This window comes from Pleurodeles waltl, chromosome 5 (assembly GCF_031143425.1).
Source record: "Pleurodeles waltl isolate 20211129_DDA chromosome 5, aPleWal1.hap1.20221129, whole genome shotgun sequence".
In the NCBI taxonomy this organism is placed as follows: domain Eukaryota; kingdom Metazoa; phylum Chordata; class Amphibia; order Caudata; family Salamandridae; genus Pleurodeles; species Pleurodeles waltl.
In genome coordinates, this window is record NC_090444.1 from 1,663,284,597 (window position 1) to 1,663,299,416 (window position 14,820).

Genomic DNA, 14,820 nt, shown 5'->3' on the forward strand with positions numbered 1-14,820 from the left:
CTGCCAAGGACTGAGGTAGTGGATGCCTTTCTCCACTGGTTCTGGAGGGGCCTTTGTGCCCAGAATGCTTCATCCTGCCAAGGACTGAGGTAGTGGATGTGAATCTCTACTGGTTCTGGAGGGGGCTTGGTGCCCAGAGTGCTTCATCCTGCCAAAGACTGAGGTAGTGGGTGCCTTTCTCCACTGGTTCTGGAGGTTCTTTGTGCCCAGAGTGCTTCATCCTGCCAAGGACTGAGGTAGTGGATGTGAATCTCCACTGGTTCTGGAGGGGGCTTTGTGCCCAGGGTGCTTCATCCTGCCAAGGACTGAGGTAGTGGATGCCTTTCTCAACTGGTTCTGGAGGGGGCTTTGTGCCCAGAGTGCTTCATCCTGCCAAGGACAGAGGTAGTGAATGCCTTTCTCCACTGGTTCTGGAGGGGGCTTTGTGCCCAGAGTGCTTCATCCTGCCAAGGACAGAGGTAGTGAATGCCTTTCTCCACTGGTTCTGGAGGGGGCTTTGTGCCCAGAGTGCTTCATCCTGCCAAGGACTGAGGTTGTGGATGTGAATCTCCACTGGTTCTGGAGGGGGCTTTGTGCCCAAAGTGCTTCATCCTGCCAAGGACTGAGGTAGTGGATGCCTTTCTCCACTGGTTCTGGGGGGGGCTTTGTGCCCAGAGTACTTCATCCTGCCAAGGACTGAGGTAGAGGATGTGAATCTCTACTGGTTCTGGACGGGGCTTGGTGCCCAGAGTGCTTCATCCTGCCAAGGACTGATGTAGTGGATGCCTTTCTCCACTGGTTCTGGAGGGGGCTTTGTGCCCAGAGTGCTTCATCCTGCCAAGGACTGAGGTAGTGGATGTGAATCTCCACTGGTTCTGGAGAGGGTTTGTGCCCAGAGTGCTTCATCCTGCCAAGGACTGAGGTAGTGGATGCCTTTCTCCACTGGTTCTGGAGGGGCCTTTGTGCCCAGAGTGCTTCATCCTGCCAAGGACTGAGGTAGTGGATGTGAATCTCCACTGGTTCTGGAGGGGGCTTGGTGCCCAGAGAGCTTCATCCTGCCAAGAACTGAGGTAGTGGATGTGAAACTCCACTGACGGTGGTGCAACATGCAAGCTGCCCAGGCTCCTGGAACTGACCACCAGCCTTGTACTACTGACCACTGGGGATGCCAGCCATGTCTGCGGTGGTGCCACTGGCTCAGGATGTCACGGGGCTGCTGGTGGTGCTGGCGGCGGGGTCAGTAGCGGCGGTGCTTGCGGCGGACTCTGTGGCCTCGGTGCTGGCGGCGGTCTTTGTGGCGGTGGTGCTGGTGGCGGCCTCACTGACCGCGGTGCTGGTGGTGGCCTCACTGACTGCGGTGCTGGTGGTGGTCTCACTGAGTGCGGTGCTGGTGGTGGCCTCACTGACTGCGGTGCTGGCGGTGGTGTCAGTAGCGGCGGTGCTGGTGGCAGCCTCACTGACTGCGGTGCTGGTGAAGGGCACAGTGTCTGTGGTGCTGGTGAAGGGCACAGTGTCTGCAGTGCTTGCGGCGGTGTCTATGGCAGCGGTGCAGGTGGCGGTGAGGGTGGTGGTCTTGTCCGCTGTGCAGGTTGGCGTCGACGTGGATCTGCCTTTGTTTTTTGGCGCTTCCCCACCTTGGATGGTGGCGCAGCTGTCTTGCCACTTTCAACTTTTGTTTTTCCTGAGCCCTTGGTGGCAGGTGTTTTCGCCTTCTCCCTCTAGGATGTGGGCAACTTTTTCTGTTTTGGAGGTGGGGGAATGTCCTTGGTCTCGCTCCTTGGGACACTGGCAGCCCTGTTGTTTGGCGCACTCCAAAATTTTGCTGTTGCTGGCACCACTGTGCCCGGTGATGTGGTGGCTGAGGTGCTGGGTTGGGACCTGGAAAGGCGGGCCCTAGGGTACAGATGGGGGGGAGGTGTAGGGAAGAGGTCAACATTTGAAAGGAAAAGCTTTTTAGACACACTGGGACGGGTACATGGAGGGGGTTTGGGAGTGGAGGAAGAGGTAGTGGATGTAGGGGGTGTATGTTTGCTGACTTTGGGTGAAGGTGCATGGACTGGAGGCTGTTGTGGGGTGGATGGCTGTTGGGTGGGTGTGTGACTGCGTTTGTGTATTTTGGGAGGAGGGCTCATAGACACACTGGGAGAGGACACAGGGGATGTGTGAATGGTAGTGGGGATGGTGAGTGCACGTGAGCGGTGTGTGGTGATGGGTGTGCTGGTGATGGAGATAGTGGCTGAAGATGTAGTGCATGCAGGTGTGAGTGGAGACGAGACTGGGAGGGAGGAGGGAGACGTGGAGGAGGGGGACCAGTGGAGGCAGTGGATGTTGGTATGTTTGCATGGGTATGATGCTTGTGTGAGTGCCTGTGGGATGTGTGGTGCTTGTGTTTGCTTGAGCCACCCTTGTGTGTTGAGGTGTGTGCATACTGGTCTGATGGTGTGCTTGGGATAGGCTGAGGTACAGGGTATTGGGTCTGGGTGAAGGAGGTTGGAGGGGGAAGGCTGGAAACAGGAACAATGGCTGCCATCAGTGCTTAGGCCAGAGCCTGAAATGCTAGCTGTTGGGCTGCCTGGCCAGAATGAATGCCCTCCAGGTATGCATTTGTTTGTTGCAACTGCCTCTCTACACCCTGGATGGCATTCAAAATGGTAGATTGCCTAACAGTGAGGGATCTCAGGAGGTCAATAGCCTCCTCACTGAGGGCACCAGGGCTGACTGGGGCAGGGCCTGAGGTGCCTGGGGCGAAGGAGATGCCCATCCTCCTGGGTGAGCGGCCACGGGACACACGCTGAGGGGCTGCTGGGAGGGCGGTGCTGGCAGGGGGAGTGGCAGCTGCACCTGTAGATGCGGTGGGCACATAGGGGCCCGCCACTGCAAGGAAGCTTCCATCAGAGGAGGAGTCGGTGTCGCGGGTCTCTGCTCCTGTCCCCGCCGTGGAGCTCCCCTCGCCGTCTGTCCCACTGATGGCTTCAGACTCCTTTGTCTCGCCCTCCAGGGCCATGTGGGATGCAGCTCCCTCCTGCTCCGGTGGCACTGCTCCTCCGCCTGATGATGCTAATGCACACAAGAACAGGGAGACCACAAAAAGGGGTGGGGAGAAAGAAGAAAGACATGTTCAGTGCATGCAATACCGCTACCGTTGGCTGACACAACAGACACAGCAGCCCTCTGCACTACGCCATGCACTTAGAGTTCCCTAATAATCACAGGGACATGGGGTACAAGGCCTATGCCCGATTGCTGCACACATGGAAGTCACAGGAGCCTGAATAGGTGTAGATGGCTCTTACCACTGGTGGGGTTGGGGTGCCACATAGCCTGCCTCACAAAGGGTCCTTGCCTACAATGCTCGCCCTGGCCTAGGGTAACCCACTGCCCCCCTGCCCCACCCAGACACCTCCTAATGCACGCAGAGTCAGATGGATGTGACTGTACTTACCTCTTTGTGGCTGCTGTGATGCCCTCAAGTGCCCATCCAACTCCGGATACGCCACCGCCAGGATCCGGAACATCAGGGGGGTCATCCCCAGCTGGGCCTCCGCCGTTTTCTTGTTCCAGCAGTGAATGTCCTCCCATCTTTTCCGGCAGTGGGTGCTCCGTCTGTGGTGGACCCCCAGGGTCCGGACGTCCTTGGTGATGGCACGCCAAATATCCTTCTTCTGGTGGGCGCTGACCTAGAGGAATAGTACAGGGCAACAGGAAAAACTTTAACAGTCCGGACCGTCACAGTCATTGGCCCACGTTCTCACCCTTGCCCTGATGCACATACACTCACCGTCCACTCATGCAGGCCTCAGCCCCCCGTGTATCTTCCATGCACACCACTCCAAACAGGCATTGCCCATACAGCATGCTCAACGTGTACTCACCTGTTTGTCTGGAGGACCGTAGAGTAGCGTGTACTGGGAGAGTACCCCATCCACTAACTTCTCCAACTCCTCCGAAGTGAAGGCAGGGGCCCTTTCCCCAGACACATGAGCCATCGTTGCTTCCAGACACAGGTCACAGCAGCACTTGCAGTGTAGGTCCTCTCCTGTCGAAGGTATCAAGTGAGTGAACAGACAGAAAATGGCGGTCACGTCCGCGGCGGTGCGTACTGTCACCACCGGCGTACATCGTCATTGGCTTCTCAGACCCATAGGGTCCAATGTTAACCAATGCAGGATTGTGCTGCGGTCTTCGACCGCCTACTGCGATGGTGTAGAACGCCAGCGCTGTTACCTGATATCCGCTTGTCCCACCTTACAGGACAGGCAGACGCCATTTCAGGTAGCCACATGGCATTATTTGTAAATGCGTCACACATATCTAGGCCTTACATACACACAGAGACAGGCACATAGCGGATTGGCAAATGTGTGCAATTAAATCTTTTTGTACTACCTCAGTGTTGGCTGACTCTGTGCTCGCTGTTCTCGTCCATAGTGCACGTCCGCTGGGGCAGGTGAGGAGATGGCGGCATCCTCCGGTGTACAGACCGCTGGTGGACCAGTCGACAATGGAAGAGAGACATGTAATAGTCACCTACAGGCTTGATCATGCCACAATCCAGGAACTGTGTATGCAGTTGGAGCCAGATCTGATTTCAGCTATCCGCCATCCCACAGGGATCTCCCCTCTAGTGCACGTGCTGTCAGTACTCTATTTCATGCAAGTGGGTCTTTTCAAACAACAGTGGCCATTGCATCAGGGATGTCCCAGCCTAGGTTCTCCAACATGTTGTCCAGAGTGTTTGGCAGACCAGTACAACTCCCACATGAACGCCAAGTTTCCTGGCTCAGTGCATGACGCTTACATTCTGAGAAATAGCAGCATCCCTTATGTGATGGGGCAACTCCAGAGGCACCGTGTGTGGCTAATAGGTGAGGACAAGGACCCTATACTGTGTGAATAGTTGTCTGGGTCTGGGGTTGTCCCTACGGGTTAGTGTGTGTCTAACAGTTGTCCCTCGACATTTGCAGGTGACTCTGGCTACCCCAACCTGTCATGGCTACTGCCCCCAGTGAGAAATCCCAGGACAAGGGCAGAGGAACGCTACAATGAGGCACATGCGCAAACTAGGAGAGTAATAGAAAGGACCTTCGGCCTCCTGAAGGCCAGGTTCCGGTGCCTCCATATGACAGGTGGTTCTCTCTACTACTCACCGAAGAAGGTGTGCCAGATCATCGTGGCCTGCTGTATGCTGCACAACCTGGCTTTGCGACGACAGGTGCCTTTTCTGCAGGAGGATGGTCCAGGAGGAGGTCTTGTGGCAGCTGTGGAGCCTGTGGACAGTGAAGAAGAGGAGGCAGAAGAAGACTATATCGACAACAGAAACAACGTGATTCAGCAATACTTCCAGTGAGACACAGGTAAGAAGACGTCACACCCTCCTACATCTTGTACAATTGTTAAACCTATCATATGTCTGTCACTTTCACCCAGTGTATGGATCCTGACCTGTCACTTTGCCTTCCCATTTCACAGATGTGGGTCCCACTGTGTGACCTCTGCTATTTTACCTTATGGACTAGAGCTCTGTGACATAGGTATGTTGACAGTACAATGCACATTGCTATTTTCCTCAGTTATTGCAAATACACGTTAGTGAAAGCACAGAGTGACTTCAGATTGTTTTGTGATTCAAGGGTGTTTATTTAAGTGCAAATTAGTGGAGGGAGTTGTAAAATGGTCAGGGGTGATGGTGGAGGAATGTCCATGGCAGAGTCCAGTCTAATTGTCTCACAGGTGCATTGTCCAAAGGGGCATAGGAAGTGGAGCTAGGGCAGTTTAAGGATGAACAGGGTGACGAAGTGGGACAGAAGGATGACATTCAGGGTGGTCTCATTTCTTGGCGGGGGTCTTGGCATTGTTCTCTGTCTTTGTCCTGGATCTCAGGAACCGTTTGCGGGGTGGTTCTCCATCTGCTGGGGGTGGGGTGCTGGTGTCGTAGTCCTGTGGCGGTGCCTTCTGTCCACTAGCGCCGGCGGAGGTGGTGGGCTGTTCATCATTGAGGCTTGTGTCAGGGGCCCCTTGTTGTGCCACAGTGTCCCTCCTGGTGTTCACAAGGTCCTTCAGAACCCCTACAATGGTGACCAGGGTGGTGTTGATGGACTTGAGTTCCTCCCTGATCCCCAAATACTGTTCCTCCTGCAGCCGCTGGTTCTCCTGAAACTTGGCCAGTACCGTTGCCATTGTCTCATGGGAATGATGGTATGCTCCGATGATGTTGGAGAGGGCCTCGTGGAGAGTGGGTTCCCTGGGCCTGTCCTCCCCCTGTCACACAGCAGTCCTCCCAGTTCCCCTGTTTTCCTGTTCCTCTGTCCCCTGAACCGTGGGCCCACTGCCACTGCCCACAGGTCCCTGATGTTCTTGGGTTTGTGGGTTTGCCTGGGTTCCCTGTAGTGGTGGACACACTGCTGCTTGACGTGTCCTGCGGACAGAGGGATGGGCCCACTGGGTGGGTGCTGTGCTGGTGTTTCCTGAGGGGGGAGGCTCTGTGGTGGCATGTACCAGTGTGTGGGGAACCGACTGTCCCGAGGTCCCAGATGGGCCGGGCTGGTCCTCTAATCCAGTTGGACAGAGCTGCTGTCATCACTGTGGGCCTCTTCTGTGGGGGGCTGGACATGTCTGGAACCTCCTGTCCAGTGACGTTGGGTAGGGGTTCTGCAGGGGTCTAAAGGCATGATTATTGCATCTGTGTGTGCCATGGTGTGCAATGGGTGGGTGACCCTGTACCCCAGTGCTTACATTCTTGTCTAGGACCTTGTGTGATATTTGGTTTGGGGATCTGTGTGGGTATCTGTAGTGGACATGCTTTGGTGATGGGTATCCATGCTTTGGTGTTGCATGCAAGGCTTGGTGTTGGGATGTGTGGTTTGTGATAGTGGGACATGTGTGAGGTGTTGGAGTGATGGGGGTGAGGATGGGGGTATGTGATAGCATGCAGGTAGGGTGGGGGATGTAATAGTTGAGAGTTGACTTACCAGAGTCCATTCCTCCTGCTATTCCTGCGAGGCCCTCAGGATGCATTATGGCCAAGACCTGCTCCTCTCATGTTGTTAGTTGTGGGGGAGGAGGTGGGGGTCCGCCGCCAGTCCTCTGTACTGCAATCTGGTGTCTTGAGACCACGGAACGCACCTTCCCCCGTAGGTCGTTCCACCTCTTCCTGATGTCATCCCTAGTTCTTGGATGCTGTCCCACTGCGTTGACCCTGTCTACGATTCTGCGCCATAGCTCCATCTTCCTAGCAATGGAGGTGTGCTGCACCTGTGATCCGAATAGCTGTGGCTCTACCTGGACGATTTCCTCCACCCTGACCCTGAGCTTTTCCTCAGAGAACCTGGGGTGACTTTGCGGTGCCATGGTGTGGTGTGGGTGATGTGTGAGGTGGTGTGTGTTGTGTGAGAGGATGTGTTTGTGTGTGTTGTGTGAGGTGCATGGATGTTGTGTGAGTGATGGTAAAGTGTGCCTGTGGATGCTAGTTTGTTAATGGTGATGTCTCTCTCTGTGCTTCGTTCTAAAATGTTTGTTGTAGGGGTTTGTGGGTGATGTGGGTGTGTGTTATATATTGTATTGAGTGTGTGGGATTGGTGTGTGTATGTGTATCAGGTGTGTGTATTTCGAATTGTCCAATGTGGTTGTGTTTTGTAAATGTGTGCGTATTTTGAGTGCGGCGGTGTGTATCGCCAATGGAATACCGCAGTTGAAAGACTGCCGTGTGGATTCGTGGGTCGTGATAGTGTGGACATATTTCTGTTGTGCGTGACAGTGGAGGTTTTGTTATCGGCCGTTTATCACTGACCTTTGGTGTGGCGGACTTGTGTGGGTGTCTAGATTTTGGCGAATTCCAGCCTGTGGGTCGTAATAGCTGTGGCGGATTTCCGCGGTCCCAGCGGTGTATTGTCAGTCTTCTGCACAGCGGTAAGCGGGATTTACCGCCAATGTTGTAATGAGGGCCTCGGTCTCACTGCCATTTCACCTCACTCACTATCATTTGTTCTCAAACACTCTGACTCGCTCCTTCGCTGACTTTCTCTCTCACTTTCACTTTCACTCTCACAAACACATAGGCACACAAGCATGCTCACACATACACATGCTGTCTCTCACAGATGCACATTTTCACCCATACCTACAGACATTTAAAAGCTTTGTTCATATATGTTGCTGCCTGTGCATGTTTAGTTTGGACTCCTGCTGCTTTCTGCTTCTAGCCCTGGAGTATGAAACTGAAACCTCAAACCTGCACAGTTGCAGTTACCAGGTTTCAGTGTTTGCTCTGGGGTTATAGAACGGTTGGCATGTATCCATGGACACTAAAGGGCTTTAGCATGCAGCATCCTTGGGTACCTTTAGGTTTGACACTTCAACACAACACAGAAGCGGTTGCACAGAGATGTACCATGGCCCGAGGCTAGGGCTGGGATTTCACCATGCCATGTATAATTTCACTGATGGCAGTTGCAGGCATCTTCATATGCCTGTGCCAGCCATTAAACAATACACTAGCTGTTTATGGCTGTTGATGGCAGATGTATATATTTTTTTTATACCAATAGTATACTACTATAGTTACTCACACTTGCTATAACAACAAACACGCCAGAAAACAAGGAACCCTTAAAAAAACTGCCAATAAAACTTCCCCCTGCAACAAATGTAATAACTTGTAACTAGATCCTGCAATTTTGGAGTGTATCATTCACAGCCAGGGCTGGACTGGGGAACCAAAAACATCCCTCTAAAAAATGCTCAAACCAACCCAGCCCCTTTATCTTCTCGCACTAAGGGGGTCATTACAAGTTTGGCGTTTGGAAACATCCGACAGCCAAACTGCAGACGAGAAGACAGCCATTGTACTGGCGGTCTCCCAACTGACCTCGTTATAACTTTCACACTCAGCCGATGTGCAGGAACCAAGGTTCCCTCCCATCAGCCCAGTGGAACAGGTGAGGCACCATTGTTCCCGGCTCATAATTGAGCCAGCCGCAATGCTGTGGCATGCAGGTTGCATCAGCACCCTTGAAATGCGCACTGTCTGCACAGCACAGCAGACTGTGCGCATTTCAAGGTGCTGGGCAGAGCCTCCCCTGTGGTCCCCTGCACTTGTTCTCCACCAGCCTTTTCATGGAGAACTCCATGAAAAGGCTGGTGGGGAACAAGGTTGTAATCAGCACAGCGGCTCCGACTTCAGCGCTGCCCTGGCTGATCACAACCAAGACCAACATCAACCCATAAGGATCAGAGATCCTGGCAGAGATGGCGGTCCCCTGGTGGTGGGACTCCCAGGGTCGTAGTGTGGCAGTAGGACCACCACAGCCGCAGTGGTCCAACCACCACTGCGAGTGTGGCAGTCTTGAAACTGCTAGACTCGTAATCAGACACTCCCTTCAAATCTCTTGTTACATGCATCCAGTTTCTCTATCTCCTTCTCTCTGCTCTCTCTTCTCCTTCTCTCTATTGTCCTTCCATTGTCCTCTATTGTCCTTCCTTTATGCCCCCCCCCTCTCTCTCTCTCTCTCTTTCTCATTTGAAGCCTCTGCTTGCCCCCTGTAATTAACTTCAGTCTTCTAAAACTGGCCTCCTAGGGCTCACCACTGGGGAAATGGCCATGGGAATAAAAGCAATGCAAAAGGATGATGAACGGAGTGCGGAAACATTTCGAACACTCATCCCCAGTCACAGATCTTGGTTTAATCCATTGTTCTTTTTCTCACCATGCCAGGCTGGACTGATCCCATGGGGAGTAGGGTCAAGACTGACTTGCATATGGCTTGGTCCAGACTGGGGTGGCATGGTGACCAAAAGAACGCTGGATTTAACCCAGATCTATGACTGGGGGTGAGTGTTTGAAAAGTGTCAGCAATCCGTCTATCATCTTTTTGTGTTGCATGGGAATAAAAGGCCTGCCTAGTTGTGTTTACAACCCCACAATGCTCTGCTCATTACCCAGGGCTGGACTATTCCAAAGCCATAAAAACAGGACGCCCAGCCCCATCTAATATTAACACCTCACAAACCCATATGAGACGATCTTCATCTCTCCTAAATACACTCAACCATCCTCAACAAAAGCTCTAAAACAGTAGTAAATGAAGTCAGATTCATGGCCGCCTCCATTCTCCAGGTGTGAAAGCTTTCTCATTACAGTACATAGATTCATAATTTCAAAAAATGACAATCATTGTGCCCATCACTCTTAAAGAAACGCTTAAAGAAACTTGATCCCTCATTCAGCTTTCATTAAATGACCAACTCATTTATCTACGTACAGTTGCACAGCTTTAAGTCACACAAGTTATTGTCAGGTTAGTGTTTCTGTAAAGTTGATTCTTCAGGCAGTTTGCTCTCGTCTTGCACTATGGTTCTGCCTGAGTGGCAATTTGTTTCTTGTGTACATAAAGCACAAGATATTCTCAATTCTGCCTCTTTCCATATCAGTGTTTTTGAGGTTTTAGCATACTAGATCTCTTTCTATGAGGACATGTTTTGTCACTCCAGCCTTTCACAAATGCTGTTGGGGCTCATAAAAAAAGAGATTTCCCTCCATTAATAACTCTGTGTTTTGCAGTATGTATCAGACTGCACTCTAACTCAATGGCTATTCACTTTTGCTTCACTATTGCAAATATACACATCTCCTGCACTTTCTTTGTATAGCCTGGAAAAAAATCATGATGGAACGCTTGTGGAAGAGCCCTAGTTCTGTGGACAATGTAAAACAAATTCTACCCATTTGGTTAAAGCATCCTGAGTGGATTAGTGGACTATAGATTTGACTCTAAGGACTTCTTTGACTTCAGTGTCACTAGTTCAAATCATAGTGGCTACAGTCAGGCTTTCGTCCTGAGATTAATAAAGTGAGTACTGTTGACTTTAGTAAAAAAAAAAAAAAAACTCTTGTTTAGAACTAAGATGGCCCAATAGGTAAATGCGTGCTTTTCAAATACACATATTATGAACGAGAAGCTGCAGTGGTGATGTCAACACCCTGTGTGTTCTTTTTAATAGAGAAAAAGGTTGATAATCCCTTGGGTTCACATGTTTAGCATCCAACCCTCCAGGAAGTGTTCAGACAAGTGTTCAAACAATGACCTTCCTACTTTTCTGGGAATCCAAGGAATCTTAAATTGATCCTTTATGAGCAGCCCTCTGCATCTTCAGCCTTCTCCTCTAACTTGGGTGTTTGACTGACCAGAGGTAAATGTGTTTTGCAGCATCTTCACTTCTTACTGAAGGATTGCCACATTTTCTACTCCCTCCTTCACTCTTTCAGGGATTATTTTCATGTCAGTGCAACGTAAGTTAACATATATGAGATATAGTCTATTTCCATCTCAAGCACTGCCTTTGATCCTTGAATTGTCATTGTAATGACTTGTGGTGATGGTTTCACCCAAGCATATCCCTGTGGGATAACAATCTGGCTGGGGCCACCTTCCACACATTCAGCATTGTACTGTACTATTTTATTACTTTGCAAAGGGATTACTGCTCTATTTTGTCCACAATGCCACTCTGATGCACCTTTGCTAAGCCAGTTGAGCGAGTCCCTGCTGCCTCCTCGATGACTACTCGGACACATCTGTTGTACACTACTCCTTTGAACCATTCACCAACACACTAGGGAAATCAACTTATGGCTGAAGAGTATGCCTTCACTTCAGTCCTTTCAGTTCTCTACTATTTATATTTCTCCAGTCCTCTCAAGAAACCTATCGGGCCACTGAGGGAGAGATCCTGAATAAATCCAGCAGGGATCAAGTTGCTTTGCCTTTCTGGCACTCCTCTATTCTTCTGGCAGCCTACAAACCTGCAGTCTTCAGTTCCTCATCCCAGTCAGTGTCACATATATTACACTCTTATAATTCCAGATCTGGTAACGGAGACATCCCATTGCGCCAGTCTAGCCCACCCCTTCTTTTCTCCTAGTGAATTCTCCACAGTGCCAATAGCTCATGTTCCAGCCCATGGCACACACGCTCATGGTGGTCCGGGTTTCACTGTGCTCAGTCGATTGACTTCTCTTTGTCATGCAGCCTTCTCCTCATGCTGTCCTTAGGGCTCCTCTGCTTCTGAGAATAAGCTGCTATTCACTCTACACCCACAGCACCCTGGATCCCCACCATCTCACTCAAAGAAAGGGTCTCCTTAATGGCACTAACTCAATATGCAACAGCTGCTTTATGACATGCTACCTCCTTTAATGGCTTGGCGCCACTGTGCTGAACTTAGGAATCCCATTGTCTTCCAAATTCAGCATCCACAATCTTCCAATCACTCTCATTTGTACTTGGGGTTGCCACTGCTGCCCAAGGATCACCTTTCACCTCTGGAACTTTCAACAACTATTTCATTCTGGTAGCACCAATGTCAGCATATGACCGCCATCTTCCTCAGGGTGGTGCACAGCAGCTGATAAAGGGCCTGATTTAGAGTTTGGCAGATGGGGTTACTCCGTCACAGATGTGGCGGATATCCCATCCACTCTAATACAATCCTATTATATCCTAAGGGAATCATAATACGGCAGGCAGGATATCTGTCTTGTTTGTGACAGAGTAACCCATCCACCAAACTTTAAATCAGACCCAAAGTCATCTTTGAAGGCCTAAATGTGGGACGCAGTCTGTGTTTTCAGCTGAGCAGGCATGTTTAGTCTGCAACTTTGTTTTTCGTGAGAGTGCCTGCAGACAGTACGGCATCTTCTCGCCATACAGCATTAGCGTTCACTCAGGATCAGTCTTTCTGCTCACTTTGCAGGTACTTTAGGAACTCTCTAGGTTCCCCTAGTGCGTTTTTTCAACTCTGCGTCACTTCTTCTGTCGTATTCTACTGAGTGTTTACGGGGAGCCCAACTGAAAGACATCTCGGTGGTCCACATGCTAGGCCACACTTCTAGTACTTTACAATGATAAACTGCCACTCACCTCATCTTATAAAGAGCTATCCACAAATTAAATTCATAACACGTTTTTAAAGCCCACAAGAATAAAAATCATGCATTGACAAAGTCAATAGGTCTTGATGTGTTTTTATGGGAGAGCGTTTTTTGTTGAACATGAAATTTAGATTTCTGTAAAAATTATCAGACTGTGGGATGAGAATTAATGTACGTCCTATGAGTGTGAATGTTTCTTGGTGCTTTGTGTGAATTAGTGTTAGAAATGGGGTTTCTGGTTTGCTAGGAAATGCACCTAAGCCAGACAGAACCCACCCTCTCTAGTCATGGTGAGGGAGTTACACACCCAATATAACCCCTGCTCACCCCCTTGGTAGCTTGGCACGAGCAGTCAGATCTATCCCAGAGGCAATGTGTAAAGCGATTGCACAACCCACACAACTCATGTGATGCACTACTTACACCGCAAAGGAAACACAAAACCAAGTAATATAAAAATAAACTGTATTGTACACAACATCATTAGACCAAACACAACATGATAGTAATACCCTGCTACCCAAGCAGTTGTCATACCAATACACAGTTATTATTACTATAAAAGCCAGCAGTAGTCACATACAATACATAGGTAACTGGTTATCCTGCAACATAAGAAGTAGTCAGGTTGTCATTACGACAAGAATGCACATGTCATAATAACCATTGGATCATAAATGCTCATACAAGGAACATCAGAGAACACATGGCAAGTCATGAGAACATTCCTAGTATGCACAGGACATCAACACATTGCACCATCAGACATATAAAATCCATCATTCCACGGTGGCATTGGTCAGTCTAATAACCAGGGCTGCCATGCCCTAGGGCGAAACAAGGATGTCCATGTCCCAATCCTGGAGCCACTCTGCTCTGAGTTTGGTGAGGAGCAAAATGGCCTTCAGCAGGACAGGGCCTCCGTCCATCCTGCAAAGTAATGCCCCCCAAGAATCAAGGCCCTGCAAGTCCCAAAATATGCCCAGGGAGGGGAGGAAGAACCACAGGACAAGTCCACACCTAGGCGGAAGGTGACCCCACTTCTCACACAGGGGTAGCCTTCAGCAACAAAAGCCTCCTGACGAGGCTTGAAGAGGTGCGCATGGCTTTCCGCATCCAGGGAGACCGTGTGCCTCACGTTCAACACGGCGATCCGGCCCTCAAGCCTGTTCAGGGCTGGCAGGCCACCTCACCTGCCACGCCAGAAGTGCTCCTTGAGATCCTGCGGGCCACTTCGCATCCGGGCGAACCGCGGCAGTCTGCGGATCTCCTCCTGAGCATGCCTTGGCCATGGCTGCTCCTCTTCGCCTCACACGGCCCTCGGCAGCCGGGGCGCTCCTCCTGAGCACGTTGCGGCCCTCGGGAGCAGGTCTACCACACAGTGGGAGACCTGCTGATACAACACTCAGACTGCGGTGGTGAATGCACCTGGGGTAGGTACCTGCCTGTGCCCCGGGGGCACTCTCCTCAGCACTCCTCGCCCCAAGGGGCACCACAAGGAGCGTACTAGCTCTGGACTCCTTTCTCCCCACGCTCGGGGAAATCAGCACAAGGCAGCACTTCCAACGTGCTGAAAACAGCAAGGAAAAGGAAATGTAGCCCTCTCCAGGTGCCTCCACATAAACTCCAGCACTCCTCATGCGTTGGGAAAATGGCAAGCTAAGCAACATTTCAGCGCTTGAAGAAATAAAGTTGCAGGGTAACAGGTGCCCTGGAGACAGCAAAAATAGGGTACAGGGGGCAGGGCCCAAGCAAACAGGTGGGGTGCAGTCAGTGGCAGTTCCTCCTTGTGACCCAGCAGGTCAGCAGTCCTGGCAGGTCCCTCCAGCAGCATCTTTTGTGCAGTTCATTAGTCCATTAGTGTCTCTGCTTACATGGGGAAAACCCCTGTACTTACACTCAGTTTTGCACAAGCT